This window comes from Choloepus didactylus, chromosome 17 (genome assembly GCF_015220235.1).
Source record: "Choloepus didactylus isolate mChoDid1 chromosome 17, mChoDid1.pri, whole genome shotgun sequence".
Classification (NCBI taxonomy): domain Eukaryota; kingdom Metazoa; phylum Chordata; class Mammalia; order Pilosa; family Megalonychidae; genus Choloepus; species Choloepus didactylus.
This window is the reverse complement of record NC_051323.1, coordinates 78556794-78570624: the sequence shown is the minus strand read 5'-3', so window position 1 is coordinate 78570624 and position 13831 is coordinate 78556794.

Sequence of the window (13831 nt, the reverse complement as noted above, 5' to 3'; positions counted from 1 at the left end):
TTTCGGCACACCAGATGCTGGGTACGTGGAAACTTGTCTTGCTCTACATCATCCCTGCCTTCTTTCAGCTTTCCTTCCATCCTACAATGCCCGAAAAGCTAAAAACTACCTTTCTCACACTCCCTTGCAGCCAGAGTTCCAGATGTCATTTCGCTTCTGTCCATCCGACGCACCGCGTGAGCCTGGAACTTGGAGTGAGTTATTTGGGGAGAGCCATCCGTTTCCGTAGTGCGGGTTGTGGTGAGCATGGGGAGCTCCCTCCAGGCTGCAGCAGAAGCCTGTGTTGCTGTGGCCGACAGTGTGGAGGTGACTGTCTGAGCCCAGCAAGCCCGGTGCACCGTCGAAAGGCAGGGCCTCCAGCTCTCCAGCTGGCTCTGACGCACCCAGTGCTCTGTATGGAAACACCTCCTAGTTAAACCAGGCATGGCGTCTTTCTGTGACCCACAACTGAATCCTGAGAAGTAAGCCAACACCACCATCTTCCCACCTCTTGGCCCTGTCTAAAATCCCTCTTGCCCTGGCTCTTCAACTGATGCCTACTCTCACCGAAATGTAGACTCAAGCATTTCCTGTTGGTGATGGTCTGAAGCTTTACAGACCCCAGAAGGGCATGTTCTTAAAGCCAGTCCATCCCTGAGGGTGCAGACCGGTGGGACCTCTTGATGAGGTTATTTCAGTTGATGCTGCCCCAGGTGGGTCTTATCCTCTTCCTGGAGTCCTTTACAGAAGGATGAGAAACAAAGAGAAAGCACCCAGAGAAGCTGTGAGTGAAGCTGCTGGAAGCTGGAAGCAACGAGACGCAGGAGAGAAGGACCCGCAGACGCCGCCCTGCGTCTCCCCACGTGATGGAGGAGCCGGGATGCCAGTAGCTGGTCTCCGGGGAGAAAGCATCACCTGCTGATGCTTGATTTGGACATTCTCACGGCCTCAGAACTGTGAGTTGTAAGTTAATAAATCCCCATTGTAAAAGTAAGCCCACTTCCGGTGTATGGCATTCCGGAAGCTTAGCAAACCCCAACGCCCTTTCTCAAAACCATCACTGCTCGTCCCCAGAGTTGTTGCTTTTCATTCCCACACAGTCTCCATCTTCCCTTCTTCCTTCTTTCCTCCCTTCCTTTCATTCATTCTTTTTTAACTTGCTCATTTATCACACTTTGTGGAGCACCTGCTACACAGCAGCCACTGGAGACACAAAAACGCACAGGCTAATGGAGGAGGCTCACAGTTAAAATGGAGTTGGAAAGTGATACGGTGGGGGTGGCACAGGGTCCCAAAGGGGCACAGGAAGGGGGGCTTGGCTTGTCTGCAGGGCTGCCCGGCATCCCGGAGGATGGCCGCGGACTAGCAGGTGGAGTCTTCAGACTGTGAGCACTGGATGTGCAGGGGCTGTAGGACGTCAGGAGTGTGCTTGGGTTTTGGCTTCAACAATAGCAGCATCATTTACTGAGAAAGAACATTCAAGAAGGAGGAGGAACAGATTGTTTCTGAGGGTGGTGGTGGGACCTGGCTAATTAAATTTGAGTTGGCGTGTGTGTTCGTTACTAATGCGACACCAAACGGAGATGCGCAGTTGGCAGCTGGACACACAATCTGGAGGTGGGAGCGAGGGCTGGGTTAAAAATAAAGATTATAAGGGACACTTCGGAGCACCTGCAGTGGAGGCCGCACGTGTCCCCAGCTCCCACTACTCTGCCCCTGGGTGCTGCTCCAGGGACCCTGTAACCCACTTAGAGATCTGTTCAGAAAGCGAATTTCTCTTCATACCGAACACTGTGATGTAGACCTCCTTCTCCTTTGCCCTGAAAGAGTCGCCTCCCAGCCTCGAGCATCGTGTCTGAAGGGCTGGCACTCCCCTTCGCCCGCCTCGGAGAAGGCCACGTTGCTTCCTGAGCCGCATGTGAACTGCCAGGGGCAGCCTCGGCGGCTGCCTCGCCCCTGCATGGGGAGCGTCTGCTCTGCCTCCCACTGGTCTGGGCACCGGGAGGCTGTGGGCAGGGCTGCAAGTGCCCGTCACTGGCCTCGAGGCCGAGCAGGCAGGAGAGAGTGTGCACTGGCCTCAGCTTCCCCGGGGGCTGTCCTGCAAGGCCTGGCGCCGCACAGGGCTGACGGCTGCACCCTGACGTGCTGGTCAACTAGCATCAGACCGCAGGGTCCACCTGGCTGATGCCGACACAGCTCCCACCACCGCCCTCCACTCCCCTTGGACGACACATGGTGTGACAACAAACCCGCACCCTCCAGTCTCCAGCTATCAGCCCCGTGTGCACACACACCCTTCACTCTCGAGCCGATGGTCCTTTTACCCCTTTACAGTCTGCGTCACTTTACCCGAAAGAACACGGAGTACGTGCCTGCTCAGGGGTCCGCTGCCAGTCTCCTGGTCCTGGGAAGGAAGCTTCTCTGTGTCTCCTGCTCACAGGTGCCTCCCTCATGCTCCAAACAGTATCTCACACATTTTTTAAATGATTGAACGAGTCTATCTTTCCATGCTCTTTGTTAAACATCCCCCCAATTCTTGCGTGGCTGAAACTGGCTCTCGGGGGACCCTGCTGCTCCTTCAGCTTTCTCATGGGAAAGGCTCGTGCTCTGCCACCCAGAAGTCTCGGGGCCAGGAAGTTGGTGTCACGTCGGGTCATCTTTCCACAGATGTCTTCAGGGCCCTGCCCTCTGCCGTAACTCTTCACCTCTGAAAAGTAGAAATTCTAACATCCTCCTTCACGGCCACCGCGTCTGGCCTGCTCTTTCTGTCTCTTTCCACCGTCCCCACTGCTCGTGTTCTCGAACCCCTCGGAGACCCCGCGCCTCCAGCCCACCCAGCTCTGCGCCATCGCCTGCCCGTCGGCACGTCTTTACCTCTCCTGGGGCCACTCCTTTGCCCAGAGCCCCTCCCGGCCGCCTCTGTGCTCCCATCGCCCAGCCTGGCCGAGCGCTGGGCCTGGCCGTGGTTGGCCTCTCGGCTCCCAGCAAAGCTGCGGAGCTCCGGGGCAAGGTTTGATTAGCTGGTTGCCCCGCACTCCACGGAAAGTGCTTCAGATCTCCCTTCTTCCACCCATCTCCGCCTCCTGGCCCCTCACTCTCAGCAAAGTCACAGCAGCTGGCAGAAGGGGACTTTCTCAGCTACGCATCAGCCGCACTGAATCCCACTGAGTGTTCTCTCGTCTTTTCCTCCACCCTTCACTCATCCCAACAGAAGCCGGAGCCCTGCTCCCATCCCAGGCCGGTCCTCTCACACCGGCCGTGGGCCCAGCCTCCTCAGGGTCTCACACCACCGATCGTTTCCCTTCACCTAGCGATGACCCCAGATGCCTGGTCCACACTCAGAGCCCCCCAAAACGTCCCCCTGTGTGCCTGGTCCACACTCAGAGCCCCCCAAAACCTTCCCTGTGCTCCTGGTCCACACTCAGAGCCCCCCAAAATCTTCCCTGTGCTCCTGGTCCACACTCAGAGTGCCCCAAAACCTTCCCCTATGTGCCTGGTCCACACTCAGAGCCCCCCAAAACCTTCCCTGTGCTCCTGGTCCACACTCAGAGCCCCCCAAAACCTTCCCCTGTGTGCCTGGTCCACACTCAGAGCCCCCCAAAACCTTCCCTGTTGCTCCTGGTCCACACTCAGAGCCCCCCAAAACCTTCCCTGTGCACCTGGTCCACACTCAGAGCCCCCCCAAAACCTTCCCCTGTGCTCCTGGTCCACACTCAGAGCCCCCCAAAACCTCCCCTGTGCTCCTGGTCCACACTCAGAGCCCCCCAAAATCTTCCCCTGTGCTCCTGGTCCACACTCAGAGCCCCCCAAAACCTCCCCTGTGCTCCTGGTCCACACTCAGGGCCCCCCAAAACCTCCCCTGTGCACCTGGTCCACACTCAGAGCCCCCCCAAAAACCTCCCCTGTGCTCCTGTCCACACTCAAGGACCCCCCCAAAACCTCCCTGTGCTCCTGGTCCACACTCAGAGCCCCCCAAAACCTCCCCTGTGCTCCTGGTCCACACTCAGGACCCCCCCAAAACCTCCCCGGTGCTCCTGGTCCACACTCAGGGCCCCTCAAAACCTTCCCCTGTGCTCTTGGTCCACACTCAGGGCCCCTCAAAACCTTCCCCTGTGCTCTTGGTCCACACTCAGGGCCCCCCAAAACCTCCCCTGTGCTCCTGGTCCACACTCAGGGCCCCCCAAAAACCTCCCCTGTGCACCTGGTCCACACTCAGAGCCCCCCAAAACCTCCCCGGTGCTCCTGGTCCACAACTCAGGACCCCCCCCAAAAACCTCCCCCTGTGCTCCTGGTCCACACTCAGGGCCCCCCAAAACCTCCCCCTGTGTGCCTGGTCCACACTCAGAGCCCCCCAAAACCTTCCCCTGTGCTCCTGGTCCACACCCAGGACCCCCCAAAACCTCCCCTATGCTCCTGGTCCACACTCAGGGCTCCGCATGCAGCCGTTACTCAGTGCCCCCCAAAGCCGAGGGTCTGGGGTCACTGTTGTAACACACCCACTTTACTTGCCCAAGGTCACACTAGGAGGAAGAAAACGTTCCATGTTCCACATTCCACTATTATTAAATAAAAATCCTATTTTAGTCCCTTTTACCATTTCTGCTGGAAAAACAGCCCAAGGGCCTTCTTGCTGTTTATCTCCTGAACCCTGGACGATATAATCAACAGAGAGAGGCTCCTGTCCCTCAGTTCTGCTCCATAAACAGTGCAAAGAACCCATCTTGAAAGACGTTAAACTGAAAACAGCCACGAGACTATTGTGTTTTTTCCTGTGCATCATGGAGACAGACCTGTATGAATATCCATTGCCATCGCCAAATTATCTGTACTTAATTAAAATAAATATGCCCTGCAAGTATTATTTTAACAACAGGGTTTTGTAAGACACTGACTACTTCAGTAATTATGATGTCCTATTAAAATAACTCTGAAGAAAAATCCCGAAATTCTCATTTGTTCTCTTCACTGTGACATGTTGCCGGTGGTTGTGCGACACGCCCACCGCTGTCGGAGGCCTGTGGCCCCCGAGGTGCACACCGAGCCGCTCACTTCGAACGTGGGCTGGCGTGAGCGATGCTCCCTAACGCACAGAACGAGGCCGTGTGACTCTGAAGCTCGGTTGAGAAAGCCGGTGCAGCTCTCTCCTGGCTCGCTCCCCGGGAACCCGGCGCCGCACGGTGAGGCCAGGCTGCCCGGACAGGCCAAGGGCCCCCGCGGAGAGCCAGTGCCACCCCCAGGCCTGTGCGGAGGCTGCCGGGGAACACACTGCCCTGGGCACCCGGCTGACACCGAGGGAGACACAAGTCACCACCCACGAGCCCCGGCCCATGGCAGGCTCACAAGCACCGCGAATGAATGTCGTCGTCTTTTTGTTAAGCCACCTTGGGGTGGTTTATTACATAGCAACAGATACGTGAAACAGTTGCCCTAGAAATAATGCTGGAAAACATGCTCTGTTTTCCTAAATGGTACACATCCTCGAAGACTTCGTTAAATCACAAGAACACTGGCACTTTTCTGTCCTCCCAGATGCATCTGGGGAAGATAAAAGCACATGGCCCCGGGGTCTCTTAGTTTAGACTCAATGGGCACTTTCCAGTATTGCCAGACCTGGTTTCCGTCAGCCTTCGACACCCCTCTTCTCTGGAGCTCCACGACCCCAAGCCACTCGCATTCCTTCCATCCCGGAGGCCTCGCCTTCCAACCCTCTACCGACGCTCTTCGTCCTCCACCTACCTTCCAAATGTCTCCCTGGAATGGGCCATATTCTCAACCAGTCTCTTCCCCTGGGTAATCTCATTCACCCCATAAGATCAAGTATCTTCTTCATGCTGAAAACTCCAAAATTTGTATCTCCATTCAAAACTGTCTCCTGAACTCCACATACACCGGCCCGTGAATTCCTCCACCTAGAAGCTCACAAGCCTCAGCAGATTCCAAAGCAAAACTTGACATCTTTCCCCCCAGACTGCCCTGTCCTCATTCCTCATGCCAGGGAACTGGAGTCATCCTTCACCATCTACCAAAACTAGTAGCTGCATGTCAACCGCCGCACTCCCGTCACCCTGCACATAACCGATCACAAAAGCGTCAGCTCTGCCTCCTTCCTGAGCTTCAGAGCCACTCACTTCCCTCAGATCCCCTGCCACCACCCTCAGACACTCATCATCGCTCAGCTGGATGGGAGCCGAGCAACCCTGGAGCCAGGAACGCTTCAGCGGCTGCATCAAGAATCCCTTCTCCAGTCAGCCATGGGAAGCAATTATTTTAGGAGGCAAATCTGAAGCTGTGACCCCCCACTTCAAATCCTCCATCGTGACCTCACGTTGCCCTCCCATGAGAAAACGTGCTTGTAGCACGCCTTGCAAGGAGCTCTCCTCTGCAGCCACAGGCCTCCCCTCGCCCCTTCTCCTGGTGCTCGCTGCTCCAACCACCTGGAAGCACAAGGCTGTCTCTTGTCACAGGACTTTGCACGTGACGCTCCCCTACCTCAGCTGCCGTACTTCCCTGCAGGTGAGCTCCTCCCAGCTTCATCTTAGATGTCTTCTCTGGGAAGCCTTCTGTGTCCCCTTGGGCCGAGCCAAATGCTGCGATCTGTCTGCAGAGCGCCCGGTGCTGACTGCTGCCACGGTGGTTCTCTCACCACAGAAATGACCGTCTGCTCAGGCCGTGCTCCGCATGAGGGAAATGCCTCACGCAGAGCCCACCGGGCTTCTCAGAGTGAATTAGCAAAAGGCTCCCTTTCCTGAAGACATTTTCTTCCCATCAACAAGAAAGTCATCAGGAACACAGGCTTTTTTAGTACAAGGCATTTTACTGCCAACTGCCACAACAGTTCAAGTCTGTGGTATCAGAATGTGGGAGGAGTCCCTGGAGCTGTGCAGCAAAAAACCTGAGCATCCGTACGAGGTGGCCCCGGGATCTTCAGACTCGCTTGTGAACACAGAGACAAGTGCCAAGACCCCACCACCACCACCTCCAAGGAGCTCCCACTCTGCCACCACAGTCGGAATGCTGGCGAAGGGTCATACGTCCACCTACTGCTCGCAGGGCATTCGGAGCGAGCAGGACAGCTCGGCTGCACCCGCATTCTCCCTCCAGGACCCCCGCAGAGCGAGAGCTCCCAGCCTTTGGTCCAGTGACTGGCAGGCCTGGGAAGTACGTCCACGACAGAGGACAAGCTGCCCCAAGGACCATGGCAGCAAGAGGGGCCCAGGCTCATGAATGGGGAAGGGGGCGGCTTCAACCGTAAGGCCCCCTCCATGGAACTGTGAGACCCCACCCCACACAGCTCCTGACAGCCCCACACAGCCCTGGGCCCAGCGTTCTGCTCCACGGGCCAAAACCCTAGGTTTTCCAGTCTTCTGCGTGGGGTGGGGGGTGAATCTCAGAGCCAAGCCCCCCTGCATTCCCGGGCCAGGCTCCCACTTCTCTCTCGGGGGTGCATGGGGAAGCAGTGCCTGGAGGAGCTGCCCACCATGAGGGTGATTTTCCGTGACCGTCTATGACTAATGCGCCGAGGCAGAGAATGACACACTGGGCCACAGTTGTGGCGAGAGGTTCTGCACGGGCAAGTTGTGTTTTGATTCTCAACTTCCTGTTTCGGTTATTCTCTTTTTTGTCATGGAAACACACACACACAGCATCGTGCCCCGATTGGGATCCAGCCTCCATGGGGTGACTCATGATTTATCACAGGAGGCTCCATTTTTAACCATGAGGCAAACACATGTCAAAGCTGGGGGTGGAAGCGAGAACCCTGTCTAACTGGCATCAGCGGCAAAGCTGCACTCGGAAGAAATGAAGTTCAGTACACAATGGAGAGCCTCCGACTCCAGCAGCTTCCACACTCTTCAGCTCAGACCCACAATTTCACACCAGCCAGTTTGGGACGGGGGCCCCAGAACCGTCATTTTAAACAAGTGTCTCCGCTGATCCTGGCGTGTCAGGAATCCGAGAGCCGCTGGTGCTGAGGGCAAACTCATACTCAGCCCACCGGGCTTGTGAGGGTGCGCTGTCTGCCACGTGAGCAGCACTTTGGAGCTGCGACGTGAAGGTGCGCACTGGAGACGGTCTCGGACCAGCCCTCGACAACGTGCTTGGCTTCCCCCTCGGGTGGCAGCTCGGGCTCACAGCCACTCAAATCCGTTGACTCAGCTCTCGCTGTGTGTCGGGGCTTTGAAGGGCACGAAGCAGCCGTGAGATGGCGACAGAGGGGAAGGCAAAAGGCAAACCTCACGCACAGCTCCCGGCAGCCAGTCTGAAGCAGGATTCCGCAAACACGTGTGGGCTGTGGGGAGGGAAGACAGAGGAAGGAACGTCAGAAGGGCAGGCGAAGCCCCTTTACATGGAGCTGTTTCCAGGGGAAAACCAGTTCGGGGCCACAAGGGATTTCTCCACTTCAGAACCCATTTCTTGGGTCACAGACCCTTTGCTTTCTCAGATTCCTTCTCCAAAGCGCACAGGACCGTGTCCCTCCAGTCTCCGCGAGCTGCCATCTGTACCTGCCTATGCATCTCCTGGGTGCCCCTGAGCCCGGGGTGCGGCCGTCTCCACTTCCTCTGGGCTTCCCAGTGGGTGTTAAAACCACCAAGCAGGACAAGGAACACCAGGGAGAGCCTGGCCAAGGGGCTCCCCTTGTTCTCAGGAGCACTGAGGGTCCGATCCCCTGTACCAGACAGTCTCGGTAGCTCTCAGGGACTTGCTGAGTAAACCTCGGTGCTCTGAGCGAATGCACGGACTCGCCGGTGAGCAGCTCACGGCCTGCCCAGTCCCTGCCAGAGATCCCCATGACAGTCGCATGACAGGCTGGCCCAGTCAGGGGTGCACCCTGGGCTTGGCACCCTCTTCCTCCCTTGCTGACAGAGACCTGGCCTCAAATTCTTCCCATCACGAAGTCGGATCTTTCTCCATCCTTGCCTTGGACCTGGTGGCCTTGGACTCGCTTTGGCATTAGAATGCAGTGAAAGTGGCTGTGCATGTTCTGGAGCCCCGGCCTCAAGGGTATCACAGTTCTGCCTTCCCTTGCTTGAAATGCTGCCCTAAGGTGGCAACCCAAGGAGGGCACCCCAACCCGACCCGCTGGAGGACGGGGGGCAGCCAGAGCATGGCAGGCACGTGGGTGTGGATGAGGCCGTCTGGAACCCCTGGCCCCACTGACCCTCCAGATGGATAGCGCGAGCCCAGTCCAAGCCAGCACCACCCACAGATTCGTGAGAAGCAGTAAATCAGGACAATAAGTTTCGGGTTGTTTTGTCACACAGCAATAGGTAACTGAGACACCACGTGAAGTATTTCCAACATGGGCTGGGAGCCCCGAGACCCCACCCCACCAGCCCCCCTTTCTCCACCACTCCCACCCACCACCACTCCTGGCCAAATACGGACACAGGTCCAGTGCCCTTCTCCAAACGGTCTGACCCCCAAACAGGACTGCTCAGGAATTCTACTCCAGCTTCCTGGGTCAGACGTCCATGGGGACTGATTATCCAAGTGTTTCCTGAACCACCTTGTGTATTGATTCTTTTATTCATTTGCACGTTACTGAGAGCCTGAGACACGTCATAAGTGGTTTGGCATACCAGTGATATGTAAACAAGCAAAACAGACACAAAACTCTGTCCTGCAGAGTTTGCATTCCAGTGGAGGGAGAGGAAAATAGTACAATAAATTAAAACAACACACTGTGTTGGAATGTGATGGTAGAAGGTTCTGGGGCTGGGGAGGCTTCGTGCTGCAATTTTAAATGGGGCAGCCCGGTCCACCCTCAACAGTTGCTTAAAGGGGGTGAGGAAGTGAGCCTGCCAATGACTGCGGGAAGCACCTTCGAGACAGCAGCCTGGTGCCAAGGCCTGGGGTGGCATCAGGCCTGGAGGGCTTGTGTGTGGAGAACAACGAGGAGGCCAGTGTGACAGTGGGGCCGGGGGCAGGCACGTTGCAAAGTGATCCCAGGTGACCCTTTCCCATGAGCTTGTGAGCTCGCCCTGGAGCCACCCGGCAGGTGTGTAACCAAGCGACACCTCCGTCAGGGGCCCTCCACGGGGACAGCTCACGTGACCACACTGTTTTCCCATCGTGGCTCCTGTGTTCATGTGAAACTTTCCAGTGCAGGGAGCTCACCCTCCCTTGTCCTCCCACCCCCTGGCCAGAGCCGGGAGAAAAGGTCTGAGGGAGCTGGAGGGGACGGTGGGAGGCGACAGTTCACCGCACCTCTGGCTCCGGGGATTTTTATTTTATAAGGTGCATGGGGAGAAGCGACCGGGCCTGCTGTTTTGTTCCTTGGCATACACACACAAAACAAAAAGTGCGCGTGTGTCCCCCTGTCCGGGGTGGCTCCAAACAGAAAAACCTACTCCGACGGCTCAGGGGGCAGGGGTTGCAGTAAGGGTCGGCAGGCTCGGCGGGGTTCTGCTCCCAGCTCTTCCCTGGCCGTCCCGGTTGCTGCCAACCCTCGGCACCCTGCGCTTGTGGACACATCTTCACTCTCCCCCATCACCACGTGGCCCTCATACAAGGACCCAGGCACACTGATTTAGGGCTCTCCTGCCCCAGCGGGACCGTCCTAACCTGCTGTGGGCAAAGACCCTATTTCCAAATAAGGTCACTCAAGGTCAGGGCGTGCAGGTCTTTCGGGGGGTGCAATTCACCCACAGCAGTGCGCTGAGTCCTAGAGAAGGGCGGGGCCCTGTGTCAAGAGATGCCAGGGAGGCTGTCAGAGGAAGGAGCAGCTGGGGGAGTGGTCCTGTGGGTGTCCCGGCGGGTGCGCGTGTCCCGCGCGGTGCGGAGTTCGGGGGTGCGGGGGTTCGGGGGTTCGGGGCGGCGCTGGCCCGGAGGGTGCGCGTGTCCCGCCCGCGCGGAGGGTTAGGCCTGGCGGAAACGCCGCGGCTCTCGGGCGCCACCTGCAGCCTGGCGGCGGCGCTGCAGCCCTTGGCCGCGGGAACGGGCGGGGCCCCCCAACGCGGGGCGAGGTGTGGGGGTCGCTGAGGCTGGGCTTTGCTGTGGCAATGGGCAAACTTTGGGGTCGAATCACTAGTGGGCCCTTTTCAGTTACGCAAATGTAAAACCGGATGGGAAATGTCAAGTGAAACCACAGTGTAAGAATTTAGAGTTAATTTATCAAAAGGAGACAATTGGGGCATGCCCCGTGCCAAGGCAAAAGGGCTCCGGTTTTCCCTAACAAAGTTTTCCCTAACAGGGAGGTTATGTGGTAAATACAGTGAGGTTACACAAGAAAGATGTGATTGGCTAAGCACAAACAATAAGGAAAGCAAGCCTTTCAAGTAAGCCTTTTGCAAACCAACGGAAAGTATTTACCCCCCACAAAAGCTGTAATCCTGGTTTCAGGGAAATCAAGACTCAGGTTCAAAAAATGTCTGAATGTGCGGCAGCTGTGCGTGTGGGGGAGTCCCGGGTAGTCACCTCACAGCTCACCCCGGTGTGTGGGGCGAGTTCAGCACACATGGGGGGCAGCTCTGCCCTGGGCTGACGGGCACGCAGCTCCAGATGCCCGCAGGTGCCTGTGGCAGAAGGTCAGCCGAGCAAGCCAAACCCCAGCTCACGTCCACTTCGTTATGCTCATTTATGAAATGGCTGTTTACATTAGCAGAATGAGGTCCAGGAAAATTCGGTTTCCATTCAAATCCTCTTTGTTTTTACTTTTTCCTCTTTAAACCTGGCTTTAGAATTCCTGGCTTTAGAAAACCCCTGTGGAGTTCTGAGCACGGCGTTTTAAGCTGTCGTTCCTGGGCCTGTAGAGCCGGGCAGCTGGAGGATTGCAAGATGAGGATTTGGGAAAAATGGGAAGTGTCAGCATAGAGTCCTGGCTGAGTGACAGACCCTCTTGGAATACAGACGAGGCCTCCATGAGTCCACCCTGCCCAGGTCTGCAGCTTCTTGTGGACACACACAGCACATGTGCGTGCACGCACGGCACACACACTCATGTGCACACACCTCAACCACACTCGGCTTCCTCCAGGGCCTCTGCTGGGCTACCCTCCTCGGCTCCCTTGCTGGTCCCCTGCAGCCTCTGAGCCTCTTCCTGATCCCCTGGAAGGGGCCTCCTGCCCCCATCCCCGCGCGTCACCTCACCGAGCCCCAGCTGCCTGTTTGCTAGTGTCTGGACCCGCCAGTGCCCTCTGAGATGCTCACAGTGCTGGGGCCTGAGGTGGGTCTTTCCCTGGGTATTTACACAACAAGAGCTTTGGTTGCCTCTTGTGGAGTGAAGCCCTTGGTGTGGGCACCAGGGAGGAGGAGGAATTTAAGGTGCAAGCCTTGGAACCCCTGAAATGCGCCCGTCAGAAGCTCAGGCTCAAATCCGCCATACCAGAGTTCCCATCGTCACTCCTAGCAGGGTCCTTCAGAACCGAACTCGAAGGCTCCGGTGCTGTTGCGTGTCTTCTAGCCACTCCATAGAAACCAGCCAAGCAGTCAGCAAGTGTCTCTGTTAGGGGAAGGACCACATCTTCAAGACTCCATGTCCTCTCCTCTCCTGAGCACCTACGTCCAGGGCTGGCACAGCGTGGACACTCGAGGCGTTTTCACCTCAGAGACCTCGCCCGTGGCCCGTGGACGTGGTTCGGGGAGCTGGGCCAGATGCCAGCAGGGCCAGTTACCCTGAGAGCAGGAGCCAGGCGGCCGCAGGGGCCAGGGCTCAGCCGAGCAGGTGAGGGCAGGTGGGGCGAGGGGAAGGTGAGGCCCAGCCCCACCTGGTGGGTCCAACACTGGTGTCAGGGGTCCTTCTTGGCATGCTGGGAGATTCCGCAGGCCTCACCCATCTTCCCACCCGAATTTTCGGCAACTCCTCAGCCTCAAGCCCTGGGCCTTGGCCGAGCTGATGGCACCCATCCCCGCCGCGCCTCCTTCCACCTTTCTGAGCTGTTCTCCACCTGGAAGGCCCGTGCCCACCTTCTCTGCCTGGAAAGCTCCTACTTTTCCTCTGAGGCCCAGATAAAACCTCCCTCCCTGCCGGGCCCCACCTCCACACAGCTGTGGAGTCTGTCCACACGGCTTCCAGGACACTCCGTCCATTGTCTCCCCAAAGTCCAAACGAACCCAGTGACCCTCTGCTCACTTGTTCAAGATTTTGCTGCCTGTCCAGCGCCTTCCGACTACTAGGAGCTGCTCGGGGCCTGTGGTGCACAGCCGGACGGCGCAAGCCCTCAGAAAGCTCAGTCTCAACAAAACCATCGTAGCAGGTGTGAGTCTCTCTCAAGGCACAGCAGGCCGTGGACAGCAGCGTCGGGGGGAGCCTAAGTATTTAACCCGTGCAGCCGCTGTGTGCCCCTCTGCTTAGAGCCCTCCCTATGCTTCCCTTCACGTTTACAAGAAAATCAAAGCCCTTACTTGGCCTTCAAGGCCCCTGCTGGCCTCTCCGGCCTCCTCCTCGCCCTCCAGCCCGTCCCAGCCCCCGGCCTTCGGGGCGACTGGAACACGCCCAGCAACTTTCTGTCTCGGGCCTGTGCCTCTGCAGTTCCCTGGCCCGGCCTCTTTGTCCTTCAGCCTCCACTCAGGTACAATCTGCTCAGAAAAGCTGCCCTGACCACCTGGCCCGCGAGTACCCACTGCCACCACCCTCTAGCACATTGTCCCTGCTGTGTGTCCATTTGCTGCTCCTGAACCGTAAGCTCCATGGAAGCTTGGTTTTCTTTGCCGTTCTATCCCCAGCTCCTAGAGTAAGAGAGGAATGAAAATTTGTGCAAAGACTTTCGAGTCAGGTGGGCCAGTTTTGTCTTGAGCTCCAACATTTGTAGCCTGTGTGACTTTCAGCAAGTCGCCTCACTTTTCTCAGCTCCAGGTTCCTCACCTAGCACACGAGGGTGAGGACGCACAGCTCACCGGTGACTCTGGGGAC